Source organism: Limulus polyphemus, unplaced genomic scaffold (assembly GCF_000517525.1).
Source record: "Limulus polyphemus unplaced genomic scaffold, Limulus_polyphemus-2.1.2 Scaffold1756, whole genome shotgun sequence".
Lineage (NCBI taxonomy): Eukaryota > Metazoa > Arthropoda > Merostomata > Xiphosura > Limulidae > Limulus > Limulus polyphemus.
This window is the reverse complement of record NW_013667366.1, coordinates 15,057-36,167: the sequence shown is the minus strand read 5'-3', so window position 1 is coordinate 36,167 and position 21,111 is coordinate 15,057. Positions and strand designations below refer to the sequence as shown.

The 21,111-nt window shown below is 34.1% G+C and overlaps 1 long non-coding RNA gene across 1 annotated transcript in view; it reads left to right on the top strand.

The window, feature by feature from the left end:
- The window catches only part of LOC111087123, a 13,741-nt gene extending 1,522 nt beyond the window's left edge, over positions 1-12,219 (top strand). The window contains exons 2-4 of the long non-coding RNA XR_002611839.1: positions 8,551-8,678; positions 10,417-10,568; positions 11,895-12,219. This is a non-coding gene — a long non-coding RNA (uncharacterized LOC111087123). The remainder of the gene's footprint in view (positions 1-8,550; positions 8,679-10,416; positions 10,569-11,894) is intronic.
- Positions 12,220-21,111: the final 8,892 nt, after the last annotated feature.

Below are 21,111 nucleotides of genomic sequence, written 5' to 3'. Positions count from 1 at the left end.
CTCTTATTTTACAACATACAGTTCTTAAAGATGGGTAAGTTCATCTCTTATTTTACAACATACAGTTCTTAAAGATGGGTAAGTTCATCTCTTATTTTACAACATACAGTTCCTAAAGATGGGTAAGTTCATCTCTTATTTTACAACTTAAAGTTCCTAAAGATGGGTAAGTTCATCTCTTATTTTACAACTTAAAGTTCCTAAAGATGGGTAAGTTCATCTCTTATTTTACAACATACAGTTCTTAAAGATGGGTAAGTTCATCTCTTATTTTACAACTTAAAGTTCTTGAGAATTTTTTGTAGTAAAGTAACAAAGCCAATGCAATATATATATATAAGAAACATTCCCCAATACTATCAATTTTAAGGTTTTTTCACCTGTATGAATCAGTTTAATGATATTCTTAAAGTATGTGCTATTTAGAATACCAAGAGTTGCTCGAGCTACGCGTGCTATTGATGGGCGACCTCCAAAATCGAGATACTTTGAGAAATTGCATTGTTTGTTAATATTACTGTGCTCAGTAGTGTACATTTTTTCAAGCAGGTTCATTGTAAAAATATCACGTATTTATCACTTCTGATTCTCATATCTTTGGATAATCCGAACTAGAAAAATGTGTTTCTATTACCACAAAAATGACTGTAAGGTCCACGCCGGTCAACTTTTATACTAGTTCTTACAAAAAATAGTTTTGACAGTTATGGTTTTTTCTTCTTCTTCTCCTCTTTTAACAGGGAATATCTTTATATTTAAAGCGGATTTATTAGAATATTTAACGCCAACCAATCTTTATTCCTATTGTAATGATTCGAAATTTAAAGACGTAATGCAAGGGATCGAACTTGGTACCAATGAGTCGCAATGAGACGGGTGTTCAGCCAAACCTTAACTAGCAGGATTCAAGATCTTCTCTCACAAAATTCTCCACCTTGACTTATTGCATGCAGTTTCTGTAGAGTAGCGTAGCTATTGACCTGATATGTTATGTCATAAACCATCCATTTAACTTTTCTTGTAGGTCAGAACAATACATAAATCACAACTAAAAAAAAACTAACAGAAGCGTTTACGAAAGAAATATTTTATTTCTTCAAGGATGAAATGGAAATTACGAAATATACATTAGTAAATTCATGTTTGGAAAAGGAGGATCCGCTTCTCAAAAGGGGCGTCAAGCAATTTCATATTAGCGTCGAGAAAAAACACACACGAAATACACATTAGTAAATTCATGTTTGGAAAAGGAGGATCCGCTTCTCAAAAGGGGCGTCAAGCAATTTCATATTAGTGTCGAGAAAAAATAAACACACACACACACGAAATACACATTAGTAAATTCATGTTTGGAAAAGGAGGGTCCGCTTCTCAAAAGGGGCGTCAAGCAATTTCATATTAGTGTCGAGAAAAAATAAACACACACACACACGAAATACACATTAGTAAATTACACAAAGTTATGACGTGTAACATTAGACCATCATAAGTCTAGTTAGGTTGAGATGTACGCTAATTTCTATCTTAATATTATAAAAATAGAGAGGTGATCATGGATATATTTTGTAGATATCGAAGGACTGGTGCATTCTTGCAGAGCACATATATATTATTACACGTAAAATGAGAAATAGCAATACTAGAAGAAGAAAGGAATACAACATAGCACATTAAAAATCGTTTTTATGCCCTTTTTTTGATTTACTGTTTGTTTGTAATTAAGCACAAAGCTACACAATGGGCTATCTGTGCTCTGCCCACCACGGGTATCGAAACCCAGATTTTAGCGTTGTAAGTCCGCAGACATACCGCTGTGCTACTGTGGGGCTTTGATTTACTTAAAAGTAGTATGTGTGTGTGTTCTTATAGCAGAGCCACGTCGAGTTATCTGCTGTGTCCACCGAGAGAAATCGAACCTCTGATTTTAGCGCTGTAAATCCTAAATCCTGTAAATCCGTTGTCCCATCGGAGGACATTAAATAGGCAAAAACTCTCCTTTACAACTACAAAAAAAAACACTCGTGAAGGAAAAAACGTTGCTTATAAACAGTGAAAGAAGCTACAAACGTTGCAATACTATAATATTGTTTTTTATTTTTTACTCGAGCCGCACGTGTCACAATTATGGAGTAAAGATTTTATGGCTAGCGTTTCTTTATATATTTACACTAGAATGATAGCATTTAAATTACATCTGAACTTTACTGTGCCTTCACCATATCACAGGTTTTAATGAACAGTTTTCGTTGCAAGGTTGATATAATTGATATCGATTCATACCTTGCACTATTATTCACAATGAACCGAGTTTCAGATGGAACAAAGTCCTGTTAGTTAACGAGGTATCTTCATTTCCCCCAACTTTTAATACTAGTTTCTACTGTTGGAAGTGCTGAACAAAGCTACACAGTGAAACGTCTTTTACAAGGAAAGGTTACAAAATGGCTCCCAAAACACGAAGTTCGAATCTCACGTGACGCTCTCTCTCCCTTCTTTTTAACCCTAGTGACAGAAAGAAGCTAAGTGTTATTGTTCTTGGCAGTTATTTTGATTTAAAATAATTATCTCCTAAGATAATAGCCCTCGTGTAGTTTCGCACGAAATTGAAAACAAACAAACAAACTTATGCGTGAAAATTCATTTATTTTAATTATTTGTTTTAAACATTGTTTGAATAATTAAATCGTCTGGGTTAAGTTTATCAATACAAGTTAGTGCAAAAGGCTAATAACTTATAATATTATCCAGTTTTGACTAATGATCTGTTTTGAATACTGATTGAATTGATCACTGGGTGGCGAATGAAAGTGTGTTTCGTAATAAGGAATAACGAACCAATCAGCAATTTGGAAATTTCCCTGTAGTTAGTGATTCGTACAATTAACTACATTTTGACGTTATGAATAACTTCACCGTAGGAGAGAAAGTAAATTAGGACGTATTATTATTTAAATATCTTATAGTAACTGAATAATATTTCAGGCCTATTAATGGTAATCTAAGTAAAGTCATTCGTTATATTGTAGGAGGGATAATTAATTTAGGTAGTCGTGTAACAAGTACGCGTCAATACTCAAATGGTTCCATTACAAGTGTGGACTACTCATCACACATACAATCTAGAGATACATCTATATATATATAATACAGTAGCTACCATCATTTGTCAGCAAGATACATCATCTCAAGATGTATTTATGACGTTTCAATAAGTCTGTCCTATATTGAAAACGATATATGCGTGTATTCAAATCCGTACTCAGCTATGGAATTACTTAGATTTTCCAGTGAAACGTGTTACAAGACTGCTTAACTTTTCCAATTATACATGTTGTAAGAATGCATCTCTCCCGAGAAGTCTGCCTGTGAGACTGCTAAACTTGTTCGTTAAACAAGTTTTTTACCTATTAGACAGCGAAGAAGGTAAGTAGGCTTATCGCACAAGACGTATATATCTAAGACTGCTTAGCTTTGTTGGTGGGACATGCCTGGATGAGACTGCCGTTTAATTTTTCCAGTGAGACTGCTTAACTTTTCCCATAAAGTATTCACACTGGCAAGTTTCCAGGATCTAATAACACACCAACTAACAAGCACCCTTTTTTTTTTTTAGTAATGATTTAAAAATATGTTCTCTTTTATAATCCGTGCTTATCGCTCATGACGCCACTCTCGAAGATCATTCTTATTTAGACTAACATTTTGTTCATAGTTCGTTGATATATGAACCTTTTTTTTAAAGTTATTTATTCGACAACTGATTGGTTATCTAAACTAATATCTTCTATGATTGATAAATTGGAAGTGAGATATATATAGAGAGAGAATATTCGTATTTATCGAGATTAAGCACAAGTGGAGAACATCTATAAAATACAACATTACACTTAATAACATTAGGCCCTTGAATAAAATGAAGAACTTTATTTTTCAGTGTTCATATTCATTTTAGATTTTGATCAATCAAAAACTTCTGGAGCTTCTCTCTCTAAACTCGCGCCTCGCATGAAGAATATATTCAAAATCAAATTGCTAAAAGTTTAACATGCCTACTGATCTTTTGTTTGTTTTTCCTAATCATATTTTACATAGAAACTTTTCTATAATTTATAATTTAACTATTCCAAGAAAATGGTTAAAATTGATGAAAAGAAAAATAACACAATATTTCCCTTACAGTAATTTTATTTGATTATTCACGATATTGGACAGGTTGCGAAACATGAACTTGTATGTTAGTTCTTTCGAAAGATAGACCTATATATATATATATATATAAAGACGTTACCAAGGGTTTAATTTCTGGGTTTGTTTGATTCCACATTACAGGCTAGTCAAACGAATGGCAATAAACAACCATATCATAAAATTGTTTACGAAAATACAAGCCCGATTGAGTAAGTAATGTTTCTGATACTAACTATACCGAGTTATAGCTATTCGTTTCATCGGCTACATCTGAAAGAATACTTTAAAAATGCAATTCAAAATTCAACCTTCCCTCCAGTGGCACAGCGGTATGTCTGCGGACTTACAAAGCTAGAAACCGGGTTTCGATACCCGTGGTGGGCAGAGCACAGATAGCCCATTGTGTAGGTTTGTCCTTAATTTTAAACAAACAAAAGCAATTTAACCCTTGCGCCAAAAATACGATTTTATATAACTCTTGCACAAAAATGGTAACACCAAAGTTAACACTTGGAATTCAACCAATCAGCATCTGTTTAGAAGAAGACACCTAGAGTCTTCTAACACGAATTAAATATACTTCTCCGTCTATTCTACGTAGTTTGTTTTTGTGACAAAATATCGTGCAGTGAATTAAAGTTAAGTCCTACTCGTACACTCATTAAACATATGATATATCTACATATAAAATACTACTATTTGTGTAACATCAAATCTAAAAGATTGGAAACACCTAAAACCATGTTGCAAAATTAAAGCTCTCCAAAATCTAACCTGAAACATATTTTGGGCGTCTGCTTTAGTACATAGATTTTAATCACTCCCTAGTTTGTTCTTTAATCTAATATACTGGAGATTTGATTCAATACAATCTGGAAACTCCAGTAACCTTTGGATGTTGGCCGAGCTGGCATCGCATAATTAGATTTTGAAACTCGGCGTTCTGGTACACTTGTCAGAAGCTTCCGTGGGTTTAGTGCCTCAGATCAGGATAAAGCATCATTTCGGTTTTCTCTGCCTATTTCGAGGAAGGCTTAAGTGAATTTGAAAAATAAACATTATCCGAAACTTGAAATTGACCATTTCTTTCCCTACATCCTATCATACCAGGAATATTGTGATGTAACATGTAGCAAATACATATTTAATGTTTGTAAACTAAAACTATCATTATAAAAGTCCAATTTATGGAATAGCAGTCTAATCTTAACTTCTAATTTACCTCAATTGCATTGATCACAAACCTTATTTAGAAAATTGTCTTTTACTATGTTATACTGGTCTACTACAAAACGTATCGCTATCGTTATATTGTTTGTTTGTTCTTGAATTTCGCGCAAAGCTACACGAAGGCTATCTGCGCTAGCCGTTCCTAATTTAGCAGACTAGAGGGAAGGCAGCTAGTCATCACCACCCACCACCAATTCTTGGGCTACTCTTTTACCAACGAATAGTGGGATTGACCGTTACATTATAACGCCCCCACGGTTGAAAGGGCGAGCATGTTTGGTGTGACAGGGATTCGAACCCGCGACCCTCAGACTGCGAGTCGAGTGCCTTAACCACCTGGCCATGCCGGGCCCTGTCGTTACAACTAGCACGCTATGGAAAAGAAGAAGAAAATCAGGAGCGATAGCCATCTTCCAACTGTTGGCAGAGTACTTAAATATTTATGCTTTGATACAGTCGGAATGGTTATTAGCTGTATTAGTCTCCTCGAACCTTGATAGTGAGCTTATTTTACCCATAATTCCGTATGTGTACAGCATGGAGTAGTCTACTAAAACGAACGTCGTTCGTATTTCCAGTTTCCTGTAATTTTACCAATCACAAGAGCTTAACTTTGTCATAGACGATGTAGTCGATTGCGTACGGATACATATTAAAGAAAGATCACAGAAGATATTTTAAGTATGTAGTTGAGATTTTTTCAATCCACAATACACAGTAATAGTATTTAAGTATTTAATAATAATAATATTTGAGCTAAAGGTTTCCTGATCAAGGGGGTGAAATTTTTACTCAGCAAACAATAAACGAAATGTAGTAATTACTTAATTAATTGCCCCCCCCCCAGTGGCACAGCGGTATGTCTGCGGACTTACAACGCTAGAAATCGGGTTTCGATACCCGTGGTGAGCAAAGCACATATAGCCCATTGTGTAGCTTTGTGCTTAATTCCAAACAAAACTTAATTAGTTTCTTTACAAACCACTCATTGTACTGCTTTATTACAATGAATTTATTATAATAATGCTGTTTATCTTTAGGTATGAGAAAAATCTAGAATTCCATTTTATTCTATTTCTTCCTAAAAAAAAAGGTATAATATTCTTTTTCATGATAAAGATGTCACTAATATACCAACAGCGTCTACCGTTAGCGAGAATAGATCCTGACATCATAGTTTGTTTTTGTAGTTAAGCACAAAGCTACACAATGGGCTATCTGTGCTCTGCCCACCACGGGTATCGAAACCCGGTTTTTAGCGTTGTAAGTTCGCAGACATTCCGCTGTGCCACTGGGGGGCAACATCATACTTTCATTGATGGGACACAATAACTCTGTTAACGAGGCTAGATGCTAGTAACGTGACACAATACGTACATCTAGCCAACCTTTAAATTGTATAACACTGGATTATTTCTGTACGAGTTAATCTAATGAGTGGGAATATTTAGGATCAGTGTCGTATTTGAAACACTGCAGTGTGATATATGCATAATTTATCCCGTGGCGACGAGGGAGGGGGGATCGTGTTCCTTTTGTTTTATTAGTGTTGCCGAGACTCTGCGGAAACAAACATCGAATGTATATCAGACAATATACTTTAGATCTGTTCTTTTATATCATTGCAACATTTGAAATCCAAGTTAAGCAAGCCCCTTAAACGTGACAAATGTGTACGTTAATTTTCGTGATTTTGAAATTCATACTTGAGTGTTACTGGTGGTAGAAAATCATGAAAAACTCAAGCCTTTAAAACTTAATTGTTTTTTTTTTTTCATGTTTGAGTTTCTGAAAATTTAATCAATTATATTTTACAGTGTTTGAAATGGCAAAAAAGTGCTAATACGCATAAAGGTAAGATAAAGGGGGCAAACTAAAAGTGCTAATACGCATAAAGGTAGGATAAAGGGACAAAGTAAAAGTGCTAATACGCATAAAGGTAGGATAAAGGGGCAAAGTAAAAGTGCTGATACGCATAAAGGTAGGATAAAGGGGCAAAGTAAAAGTGCTAATACGCATAAAGGTAGGATAAAGGGGCAAAGTAAAAGTGCTAATACGCATAAAGGTAGGATAAAGGGGGCAAAGTAAAAGTGCTGATACGCATAAAGGTAGGATAAAGGGGCAAAGTAAAAGTGCCTTTTCAAATATAAAAGTGACGGTATTGCATACTTACATATCTTGAATATTCATATTAGTCTTAAATCCCCGTCCCACCGAATATGCTCACCCTTTCAGCCGTGGGGGCATTATAATATTACGATCAATCACACTATTCGTTAATAAAATAGTAGCCCAAAAGTTGGCGGTGGGTGGTGATGATCAGCTATCTTCCCTCTAGCCTTACACCGTTAAATTAGGGACAGCTAGCGCAGATAGCCCTAGTGTAGCTTTGCGCGAAACCCAAACCAAGCATACTTACAAGTACTACCCCATTTCAAGCACTGATATTATAATGATATCAGTGAGGTATTTAACCTAAATATGATCGGCATACGCACTAGCCAGACTTTTAAATTCAAATTTATAAAAAAAAAAAAGGGAGAGAGAGACAGTGAAGTTCTACTGGAATTCTTATCGGACTTAATGTCAAACTTCTGAACCGTAAAACATACCTGAGGCTTAGATTAATTTTTAATATATATTTCCTGATTTTGAATGATGTATACTATTATGACGGAAAGGTGAACTTTATGTTATTAAGATATTGCAAATCACTAATGAAAGTAAAAGTCAGTACAATCTCTTATAGCTCGCTTTTCTAAAATTCTTAGCGATAAAACATCGACTCATATATTTGAGACTATTAGCCTACCAATAGAATATTTGTTACTTACTTTAATCCAAATCTTAAGTGTGTGGGATTAATGTTTGTAGATCACTAAAGTGCAAAAAAAAATTAAGGTGATGTTAGCTTTTTTTATGACTTGTATGCTGGTTGAAATTGCAAATGATCAAACCTCTAACACAAAACTAGCATTTTAGCTCAGGTATCGCATGTCTTGCCAGCTTACGTGAATTGGGCCGTGCTTACATAGAATTTAAGTTTTAACACAATTTTTTTCTACCTACTGAATAGAACTGTGTTTACGTAGGGAGTTAATTGGTCTCAATAACTTTTTTTTTCCCTTACAGTGTTCCGTTCTACCATTCTCGTTCTCGTGATTCTAACATTAACCAGCTCGTGGCTGGCTCATGCTCGTTATCTGCCCACAAGGGCTGACCAGACCAGGAGAGAGCAAATAAAAGACATCTTAAGAATGGTGAGTATGTTTCTTTAACTTGCTCCATCCGGTTTTCATAAACGTAGAAGTAAGTAAATACTTGTTTTATCTTTATAGGCAGTTTACGTCTTGCTTGGTAATTTCCTCATGTTACGTAAATGAATTTTTCGAAAAGTTGATTGATTTATTGATTGTTTTATAGTTTTACACAAAGGGCTATATGTGCTCTGCCCACCAAGGATGTCGAAGATTGTTTTGTAGTTAAGCACAAAGCTACACAAAGGGCTATATGTGCTCTGCCCACCAAGGATGTCGAAGATTGTTTTGTAGTTAAGCACAAAGCTACACAAAGGGCTATATGTGCTCTGCCCACCAAGGATGTCGAAGATTGTTTTGTAGTTAAGCACAAAGCTACACAAAGGGCTAAATGTGCTCTGCCCACCACGGGTATCGTATCCCGGATTTTAGCGTTGTAAGTCTGCAGACATACCGCTGTGCCACTGGGAGGGGGGGGGGCTCTTCTGTTTAAACATCAATATTTCTCATTTGAAGAAAAAATACAAATTAAGAAGAATATCCTTCAGGCTGGTAAGGATATAGTTTGTTTTGTTTTTTTTACTTGAACTACTTTTTTCAGTTTTTTTAAATAATTACACGCATTCGTTAAAGAAAAATTATTCCTTCCTCGTGCGCAGTCAAAAACGAAGTGTTAGAGGTCGCTGTGTTGAAGCTGTAAAATATCAAATAACTTGAAATTATGGATTATATTTCAGAACGTCAGTGAAAAAAAAAAAAAATTCTCTGCACTGCGTAAACTGACCCTACCCCAGGCGGCTCAGCGGTCTGAGAGCTTGCGTCCTTAAAAATCAGGTTGCGATACCCATGGTGGGAAGAGCACAAAATCTTTTGTGTAGCTTTGTGCCTAAAATCAAACAAAGTATGCGAGTTGATAGCGTAAGTAATTTTGCTGCCTTTTGTAAAACGATTGTGATTAACGAAGATCAAAACTGAGCAAATTATTTAAGGATTTTTGTTGATAGCTTGTCTAAACATCTGGATGTAACTTTGCATCATTTTATTTTTAATTATATTATTAGTATTACACATATGACCTTAAGGCTTAAGCGCACTTGGAAACGTTAATAGATAGTTTTAGAATATTTGGACAGTAAGATTACTATGATAGACTACAGTATATATATAGAGAGATACTTTATGGTACCTGTAGCTTACACAGATGAAAATATCGATGTGTCATTAGGTAGCTATATTTAGTAGTTTGGAGGTTTTTTCTTTTCATATAAAAGTTGTTTGATATGCTAACCCTAAATAGTGACTAAAGTACATTAAATTTTGTCATAATAATTATTTTCTCTATGCTGAAAGGGCCCGGCATGGCCAGGTGGTTAGGGTGTTCGACTCGCAATCTGAGGGTCGCGGGTTCGAATCCCCGTTACACCAAACATGCTCGCCATTTCAGTCGTGGGGGCGTTATAATGTGACGGTCAATCCCTATATTCGTTAGTAAAAGAGTAGCCCAAGAGTTGGCGGTGGGTGGCGATGACTTGCTGCCTTCCCTCTAGTCTTATACTACTAAATTAGGGACGGCTAGCGCAGATAGCCCTCGTGTAGCTTTGCGCGAAATTCAAAAAGTAACTTGTTATGATATATTATGGGCGCATTGATCCAAACTTTTTGGTTAATAGAGTGCTGGGTACCAAAAACATTTAGAAGCCCACTTTCTATTATTAAAAAAAGCGTTTTCGTTATATTTTAGTTGCTGGACATGAGCACTGAAGACCATACCGACCTCACCAAACCTTTCTTGCCCTATGAATACTCTCGGCCCATTGACACTGCTAAACGTTCTCCAATGGCTCTCGACGATGGCGACCTCTTTCGTCGGGGAAGTCTCGACTGAAAATGCCTGTGTGTGTGGGGTTAAATTTGGAATCTTTATATTTTAAATATAATTATTTACTTGTAACACACAGTTGTTCTTTATATATTAAATATACCTTTTTAATTAAAATAAACAACTGCTATTTATATCGTAAGGGAAATTTTTAATTGTGATAAATATGTATAATATTCATAACGTATAATTGTTTTGAAAGCATTGAAAGGTTCCAGAAAACATTGTAGCTAGATATATAAAATCATTTATGTAAAAAAGCATATTATTAATCTTAATTACATAAACACAATTCAAAAATATGTCTGACTATAATTATGTGTGTAAGTTTTGGTAACAAATAGTAGAAACTTTCACATTATAATGCCTAATGCTTTAACAAATCTTCACGACATCAGTGTACTTTGCCAAAGAACAAATAATGTGAACACTAAGATTTGCTCGAATTTATCCGAGTCGTTTGGAGTTCAGGTATTAAAGGTCAATTTGAAAGTTCCTTGTAACTACAGAATAAAAAAATAATTGTGTCGTAAGGACAACATCAACACACTTCAGTTTTTTCAAGACTAGACTAGATACCTATAATCTTGAAGAGTTATCGTTTCGTGATGAGGGTAATATTAAATCAGAATGAAAATTGTTAAACAAGTTGTCACCACATTCATGTATATATTTCTTTATTATTATTGGAGGTAGCTTTCGACCCGCTCCGATAACCGTTATGAGGCTTAATGAACAATATTAACGTATAGGTGTAATTGTAAAAGTTTAAACGAACAATGCTAACGTATTGGTATTGTTGAAAAAAAATAGATGTTATAGTAATATTAGATAACACAGATTGTGCATTTAGAGGGATATCAGAAAATAATAAATTAAAAACACATAGTAAACGTAACCAATTATTGTTCATTAAGCCTGATGACGACCCCCAAAACGGGTCAAAGCTATCTCCAATAATAATTCATTTGGTTATTATAGAGTAAAGTCACATTGGGCTATCTGCTGTATCCACCGCGGGGAATCAAACCTTGGATTTTAGCATTATAAATCCGTAGATTTACCGCTAACCCACCGGGGGACTAATAAATAATATTAAAATGGATTACACATGTAAATTTGGTGAAAACTTGTTTTCAAGAATTTCAATTTTTGATATACTAGTAATTTTTCTCTGATAAATATCCACCTATTGGGCAAACTGCTAAAATGATATCGTACTGTTAAACTGGAACATATTTTAGTTGAAAAAAAATGTGTTATGTAATTAACTTTGTGTTGCTATTTGTCACATTTAAGATATATAAGATGTTACTTCAACAAGTTTTTTTTTCTTTCAGATTCTTATTGTGGAGGATTCTTCGTAAGTTATGTTTTAGAAATCCTACAAAAACGACGCCTCTGATTCTAAGTTTGATTGATAACCTTCAAGAAAAAAGTGCGTTACTTTTCTGACCAAAAAAAAAAAAAGAAAGTTTAAGAAATGTAATAATAATTTGAATTTAATTATTTTAATGTGTTTCATTTCATTTCGCAAGGCTCAAAATACAACACAGCAGTTCCCTTTTGACTGTTAGATTTTAATCTATGAATATTGGAGTAACAGACTTCTCAAATCTGTATTGTCTTATATCGAAGAATTAAAAATTTCATTGGAAAAATACAGATACCTCTCATTGGTTCATAAAATTACCATCACTGTTGACCACACTGTAATCTGAGGATACAGAAATACCAACCGGACAGAGTAAATTCTGGATTGATTTTAGTTCTTTTTTTTTACAGTATAGAAAATTACTAGAATGTTTTCATTTATTCATAAACAGCATATATGAATTCGGCATTATTACAAATCATATTCCTAGGAACATAATTTTATTTCATCATGACTGCTGTTTACAACTATAATATATAACTATTAATATATTAATATATAACTATATATATATGTTATATAACTATAACAGCATTCTGGGCTTTCCAGATGTAAAGCAATAGTTTAGTTAACACTTAAAAGGCCTGGTATTTGACTTAAACTAGATGACCCAACAAATATTTGGTTTACAAGTTACCATAACTTTAAATCTAACAGTCTTCTATCTTTTAACGTTAAGTTGCTTGGTTGAGAAACAGCTAAGCCTAATGCAACTGGTATACGGGTTTGTACAAATTATGGTTCTTCTGCGTAAAATCTACCTTAAATGTTTGATATATTTAATGTAATAAGCTGAAATTGAAGCAACTTTTAATATGAAACAGGAAGGTTACATTTTAAACAAAACCAAAATCAACTTTTTAAATGGTTTCTATCTTCGTTATATTGAAATACTGAGGTCTTTTCTGAAGAATTGTATTTACCATTGACGGAGGAATAATGAGTCAAAGCAGACTCGTTTTAAAATGTTTATAACTTAAGAATAACAAGACAAAGCTTCTTATATTGAAAACTTCGATATAACTGAGAAACAATGAGTCAAAATAAACCCAACTCGTTGGAAAATTCGAAATAACTATAAAAATAATGAGTCAAAACAGACTCAACTTGTATAACAATTCTATATAAGAATTAAAGTAAATTCGTTTTAAATTTTGATACAAGCGTATTTACGACTGACTTCAAAACACTAGTTTTAAGACGTGCGTGAAAAATATCAGTAAACCGGCAGGATCATTACAACTCGAAAAACAGTCACGTAACTGATGCCGCCAATGTGAAAAGTTGGAGTTACAGTAATTTAAAACGTTTTGTACAAAAGTTTCAAAAAGTGAGCTGAAACTGTTACTTATATCCGAGAAAGTAATTTTTTTACACTGTCCAGTTAATATTGGTATGGAGTAAACTATATATTCTGGTCCTATAAATTCATCTTGTAACACCTTAAGTAATTTATTTCGTCATTACATCGGCCTGCGATGGTTTTATTGTCTTGAAATATTTACATGTTCTACAGTAATTCCTGTACGTTGAATCCGAAAACCATATCCATTTTTCTCCATCACGTACAGACTTTTCATAAAACGTCATAACGCAATACATAAAAAAAGAGACCACAACACGTAGTTTTGAGACTAAAAGACGTAGATTTCACAAAAACAATCAGGACGAATGAGGATGCATATTCGTTTGACATCAATGTTCTTCCCTTTTCTTCAGTTTGTTTGTATTTTTATTAACAAACATAATAATAAAAATGTTTATTGTAGTGGTAAACGAAATAGTAATTTGATCTAAGTAAGAGTTTTATTCTTCCCGATTTGTAAAAAATCCTTACGTGATAGAAAAAAATGAATATTATTTTGGAAATCTGCGTAGCTGAATTATGGAAAATCCGTTATTAAAACCAAAATAACGTTGATGAAGTATAAATTCGCAGGCCTGTGTTGTTGAAAGACATAAGTCAGAAATAGCAGGAATTCTTTATTTATTCTCCTATTTCAACCGATTAACCTTATATTTCTATTTTGTTTTTTATTCCCCTAGCTACGCCCACACCGACCAAATATTTCGAAACGTTTGAATGAGATACAGAAATCTTTCTTTGTCGTCATTTATCTTCTAATGATATCCCCCATTTTTTTTACTTTGTCTTCAAATGATCTTTCACAAAGTCGTATTTACTTATGACGTAGTTAACAGATCAAACATACTATACTAAAACTATACAATAAATTCTTATTACCTTGTAACTATTGTACCAAGAGTTGGGCGATAAAAGAAACCTCTTGAGCAGTAAATTGACTAAGAATACATAGAAAATGTTCGTTTATGACTTCACGTCACGTGAGTCCACATACTAATAGTTTCTCAAAGAGCTCCGAAAACGCAGAAGATTAATTCGTAAGTACTCGCTCTATTTTTTACATGAACTTAATTCCCCACGCTAGTTCAAGCCACTGTCAGTAGGGAAGAAACTTTTACTAACACAAATTTCGAATAAACATTTAATTCTTTATTTCTTTCCATGTCAAGTCACAAGAGGAATTTAAAAATCTTATTGGAAACTTAATTGTTTGCGAGCTATTGTTACTCGCAGGTACTCAAGGCTTAAGATAGGCTTAGTCTTTCATGCGCAATATACAAAGTCTGTTAGTCTTAATACACGATCGTTATTAAGCCTACTCCACAGGACTGGAAAGAAAAAAAACGTCCATTTATAAAATGTTTGTTGCTTCGGGGCAGGCATGACCAGGTGGTTAGTGAACTCGACTCGCACTGTGCGGGTCGCGGGTTCGAATCCCCGTCCCACCAAACATGCTCGCCCTTTCAGCAGTGAAGACGTTATAAAGTGACGGTCAATCCCACTATTCGGTGGTAAAAGATTAGCCCAAGAGTTGGCGGTGGGTGGTGATGACTAGCTGTCTTCCCTCTAGACTTTCACTGCTGAATTAGGGACGGCTAGCGCAGATAGTCCTCCAGTAACTTTGCGCGAAATTCAACAAACTACAAGGGAAGGGATGGCTCTGGGGTAGGTTCAGGATTTGAAGCTGGGGAGGTTCGATTCCTTGTGATACCTCTAAATATTCCTCCGCACTTTAAGCTGTAAGTGAGTTATAAGAGTAATAATTAATAATAGTGGTAGGATGCTGTTAACTAACTGACTGCCTTCCCTATGGTCGGTAGGTCAATTTAGGGACGGCGCCATGTATTCTTGATGTAAGTACAAACTATACATGTTTATATTTTTTATCACTTTTATTTTAAAGTACAAAGCAACAGAATGGGCTATGTATTGTGCCCCCACCACGGGTATCGAAATTCGGTTTTTATCGTTATAGCTCCTTCAATTTTACCGTTGAGCCAGTGTGTGTGTGTGTGTGTGTGTATGTGAAGGGGGCTTTTATATTAATACATTTATGATAAATGAGATTATAGCAATATGCATTGAAAATATATTTTATTGCATATTGAACCATCCAGTGGCACAGCGGCTAGCCTGCTGACTCATAACGTTTAAAACCGGGTTTCGACGAACACCCTTGGTGAGCACAGCACAGATAACCCATTGTGTATCTTTGTGCTTTACTACAAACAAGAGTATAGAAATTAAAGTTGTAATCATGAAAAAGCAGATTAATATTTTTTTCAAATATAGTTTTCTTTGTCGTTTTGTTTAATTACCTTGGACATAGGCTGGACATGGTTTAGTGTTTAACGTGCTGGACTTTTAATCCGAGGGTACATGGCTCATGTCTCGTTGCCGCTAAAAGCGAGCTCCGCGTGTTAGCTTGTGTCATAAACGCTAAGGTCAAATACCTGTATTCGATTAGAGTAGCCAAAACAAAGTTGACTAACTACCTTCCCTGATGTTTATCAGTTGAAAATTAGGGATAGCTATCCCTTACGTAGTAACATTGTTCGAATTTCCGAAACAACAAGTTTAAGTTTGTTTGAATTTCGCGCAAAGTTACTGGAGAACTATCTGCGCTACTCGTTTCTAATTTAGATGTGATACACTAGAGGGTAGGCAGATTAGTCAGCGCCACCCACCGCCAACTCTCGGGCTACTCTTTACCAATGAATAGTGGGATTGACAATAGCTTATAACGCAATCACGGTTGAAAGAACGAGCATGTTCGGTGACGGGGATTCAAACCCTGGATCCACACATTACGAATCGAGTACCCTAACCACCAGGCCATCACCTTTATAGATTGTAACATGATGGTAAAATAGGCGTTTTAATCAAAGGAATTTGGTATATCAAATTACATGAAACCTGATGAAGTTTTCATGCTTTTGACCACGAGTATGTATAGTTGTTAGACAGCTAATTTGTACGTTGTTTTATCTAACCAATAAAAATAATCAATAGCTATTAATCAACTGACTAAATAATTTGTAGTGTTTCTCATTTTCCCCAACTCCTCGTGGGTTTGGTTTGTTTTGAATTTCGCGCAAAGCTACACGAGAGCTATCCGCGCTAGCCGTCCTTAATTTAGCAGTGATAGGCTAGGGGGAAGGCAGCTAGTCAACATCACCCACCTCCAACTCTTTGGCTAATCTTTTCCAAACGAATAGTGGAATTAATCGTCAAATTATAGCATCCACACGGCTGAAAGGGCGAGCATGTTCGGTGACGAGGATTCGAACCCACGATCTTCAGATTGCGAGTTAGGTAGCCTAACCATCAGACCATGCCAAGCCCTCTCCTCATGGGAAGTGTAAAACTGGAAATGATGCATTGCTTGATATGTCCCACAAATTGTCAAATTAACAGCGTTTATTCTTTGTTTTTCAACTATTTCCTAAACAAATAAATTGTTTCTACTTCCCCTAACACTTGGGATACACAACACCCGTGTAAAAAACCGAATAAGAGTAAACAGAAATACTTGTTTATGACTTCAGGTCACGTGGTTTATGCGTTCATATGATTCTGGTCACTCATGTTAGGTTTGATGTTTATCCGTCATGAGGCAACTTTCGTTGGTGACCATCAGTATATTTTTTTCTCAATTGGCACTTTTTAATTCCGTAGTTTTGAAACAAGGGGCGGTACTAATAAGGTAATTAAATCGCATATTTTAAAGCTAGTATTGTATTAAAAGGACCACGATTCATCTTTTATTAAATGAAATATTAGGAATATAGTTTAGTCTCACATATTCTGAGCTTACAAAACATACATGCGTGTCTTACAATCAGCTTTTAACTCACCGGATTCTCAGTTTTTGTCAGAATAAGTAATAAACTGTAATAAAATGCTCAAACACATGCCCACTGATTTATTTCAATGACGTTTCGGGCAAGTGCCCTTCATGAGGCTTGACAACAGTACTTCCTTATTTATCCATAGATATCCCATAATACAACAGCTATTTCAATGACGTTTTGGGCAAGTGCTCTTCATGAGGTTTGGCAACAGTACTACGTTGTTTTATCTATAGAAATTCCATAATACATTAGTTATTTGAATGACGTTTTGGGCAAGTGCTCTTCATGAGGTTTGGCAACATTACTACGTTGTATTATCTATAGAAATTCCATAATACATTAGTTATTTGAATGACGTTTTGGGCAAGTGCTCTTCATGAGGTTTGGCAACAGTACTACGTTGTATTATCTATAGAAATCCCATAATACACAAGTTATTTTAATTATTAGGGGCAAGTGCTCTTCACGAGGCTTGACAACAGTACTACGTTGTATTATCTATAGAAATCCCATAATACACAAGTTATTTTAATTACTTTCGGGGCAAGTGCTCTTCACGAGGCTTGGCAACAGTACTTCCTTATATTATCTATAGAAATCCCATAATACACAAGTTATTTTAATTACGTTCGGGGCAAGTGCTCTTCACGACGCTTGGCAACAGTACTTCCTTATATTATCTTCTCAAATTCACTTGATTGTCTTGTTGTAAAACCAGGACGTATATTCGAAATATAATGAAATAAAACTTATTTTATCTCTCATTGAAAGTGTGTCCAACTATTTTTTTTTGACTAATATAATAAAATTATTGGAGTATATCTCTACGTCATGCGGAATGTAGATTTCATCGTAAAACTAAAACGCCCTTTCTGAGTTCTCTCCGAGTCACAAAGTTTTATGATACTATGGTAACATAAACTACCGCATGTTAAAAATTGAAACATCTCATTATAACTCGTTTTATTTTGTCATGATTGAGATCGAATGTTACGTCACTTCCTGTCGTTACCCATAATTTCTATCCATTATAATAAAATAAATGTTCACTTCTGTTGCGTTTGATTTTTGTTAAAAACAAAGGTTTGGATTACAGGTTGATTACATTTAACGATTTACTATTGTTGACGATTTATTTAGTGAGCCTTTTCAATCTCTACTAATACGAAATTTTTGAAGTTTACTTCTTTAAACATTATTTTCCCTCCTAAAACTCGAAAAAACTTCAACTTAAATGTATAAATATTATTTTATTTATCGTTAATTTTTATATTTCACATGTTTGATATTCGCGCATTTGGTTAGTAAGTCACTTGCCAATAGTGTAAAAAACAGACTAAATAATAATCTAGACAGTTTACTACTGTCTAAAGTATGTGCTAAACAGAAATGTGTCGTTTTGACACTTAGCACACTGCTATAAAAATATAAATACATTTTTGAAAATCATGTAAGTATCTGTAAATAGATGATTGATTTCACTAAATATTTTAGCAATTAAAATTTTGTTTGCTTTTTATAATAAAATACAAGCCTATATTCCAAAAGGTCATCGAACATGAGTAGGCCTACATTATACTTGAATACATTTATTTGACCTTTAAACAACGTTAAGTTCAAACCCGAAGTCTTGTGTGAAATTACTGAATTTCAAAAAGATATCTTCAGTGATTCGAAAGGACATAAAAATCATTAACAAATTTGACATTTTAACTCGCAAAAATTATATGAAGTAAGACTGCATTTCATGATAACACGCACTAACTGTCACGGGCTATATATTTTGTTTCTCTAACTAAAGTGCCTTAAATTTTAGTTAAATTCCAAAGGAGAGAACTTCTAAAAAAACGCAATGTTTAGTAAAGGAATCAACTAGATATCAATCATTTCTGTCAGCTGAAAATACATGTAGCTGAACATTAGCCAATAACCATGCCATATAATCATAAATAATATTCAACGTTAAACTGGTACACAATTAAAAAACATTTTATTTAGGCCTATCTATGGCCTTCAAAAAAGTTGACAACTCTACATGTTTCGACGTTGCAACGTCATCCTCCTTAGCATTGTCTTGTAATTCACTCCTGTTAGGAAAGTAGAAATATGTATAACAAATCTAAACATGTAAGTAATGAGCAGAGAAATGTTTGAAATTCAAGCACACACACACATATGATCATAAATCAAAACGTGACAAAAAAATAACCATTCCAAATGCAAGAGCATGGTAAAATCGCACATCGCGAAACAGTAATGAATACATAAATATAGAAACATCACAAAAGGTATATAAAAATAATACTCAGTTATAAGAATTGTACTTATTACCAAGATACAAGAAAAAGTAGTAAAAGTGAGTAATACAGAGCTATAACTAAACAACAAATGGCATCAATGGGAATTAACATTAGAAAAATAATTTAAAAAACACACTCACATTTAAAACAAAGGGTGATTTAAGCAAGAATTACCAAATTTGTCAATGAATGTTAGTATGGCTTGTGATCACACTGGTTTAAGCCCCTAGGTGTCACCACATTACTAAATTTATTTTATGTTGTAGGACTTCTGGTTCTTCAGTTACATTTATTACAGTAAATGCTGAGGAAACAGGATATCTTTACGGCTATTTTTGTGCCATTAAAGCGATTACTTATCTTTAGAATTACAACTTTTGTAGTTTTCTTTCAATGAAACTCTCTTTTATTTTCAAATCATGTTGAGAACCATTAATTAAATGCTAGTTTTAATTTTCAAATACATTTTTCTGCAACTAACTATTTCCTGCAATCATAATAATAAAAACAATAAGCCAGAAAGGGAAGTAATTACTCAGGTTGTAAACATTAAAAGGCATTTAAATGTAAAAAACATAATTTACATTTACTCAGTCATTCTAAGATGAAACAGTATAGGCTATTTTTTCTAATCTACTTTAACAAGCTATTTTATCTTTGCTTCAAGAAGTGAACATTTGTATGGGGGCCATAAATGTATTTCTAAAATTATTTATTCATCACTTTTTTTTCCACAAGAATTAACAAAATTGACGTTTAATTTTTACATCTTCAGATCTAATGGGCAATTTAAAAATCTGTCAGATCAAGTGATTTTTTCTTTTCACATGCCTTGGATTCACAGTGACTCCCATCCCCAAACTCTTCATGAACGTCAGAGTCTATCCACCATTTCTAGAATTTACCTCAAGTACAAATTGTAAAATGCTAAATCTTTTTGAATTGTGACAAGTTCATCCCAGGTAATACAGCAAACTCAATTAATCAATGCCAGTCTTGTACAAATTCAAGCACAAAAAATTAATGAAAATTATGTATATAAAAAACACTTATATTCATGTTTTAAATAAAAAAGGACCAATAATTTTCTTTCTCTAAGGACTTTATCTGTAGATGAAAAATATCAACAGTATACTAGAGCACATATATGAAGCATGCTACTGAATAGGCATAACGTAATGTATAATTACATGTACTGACAGATTGAGAGTAACACTGTGTTGAATCACTAGGGCATTGAAAAACTGTAAAGTAAAACACAATATTCTGTGTAAATTAAAATTTGAAAAACTTGAATTTTATTATAAGGCAGAGCACATACGAATGCTATGCAAATTTCGAAATAATTTTAAAAGCATACTGTTACGACAACGCAGGTCACGTGACGCTTGTATCACGCCACTTCCTTCTCGAACCTTCATGAAATGTCGGGAGACTACTAGATTGGGGTAGTCTTGTATATATAAGACCGGCCAAGAAACAACGTAAGGTATTGTGTAATTGAACTGCGGAGAGAGAATATTGTTGAGCACGCGAGACGTTCGTTGTGAATTATAGCGCGACTGTTGAAATTAAGTGTATCTCAAAGTTGTATTCAGAAAG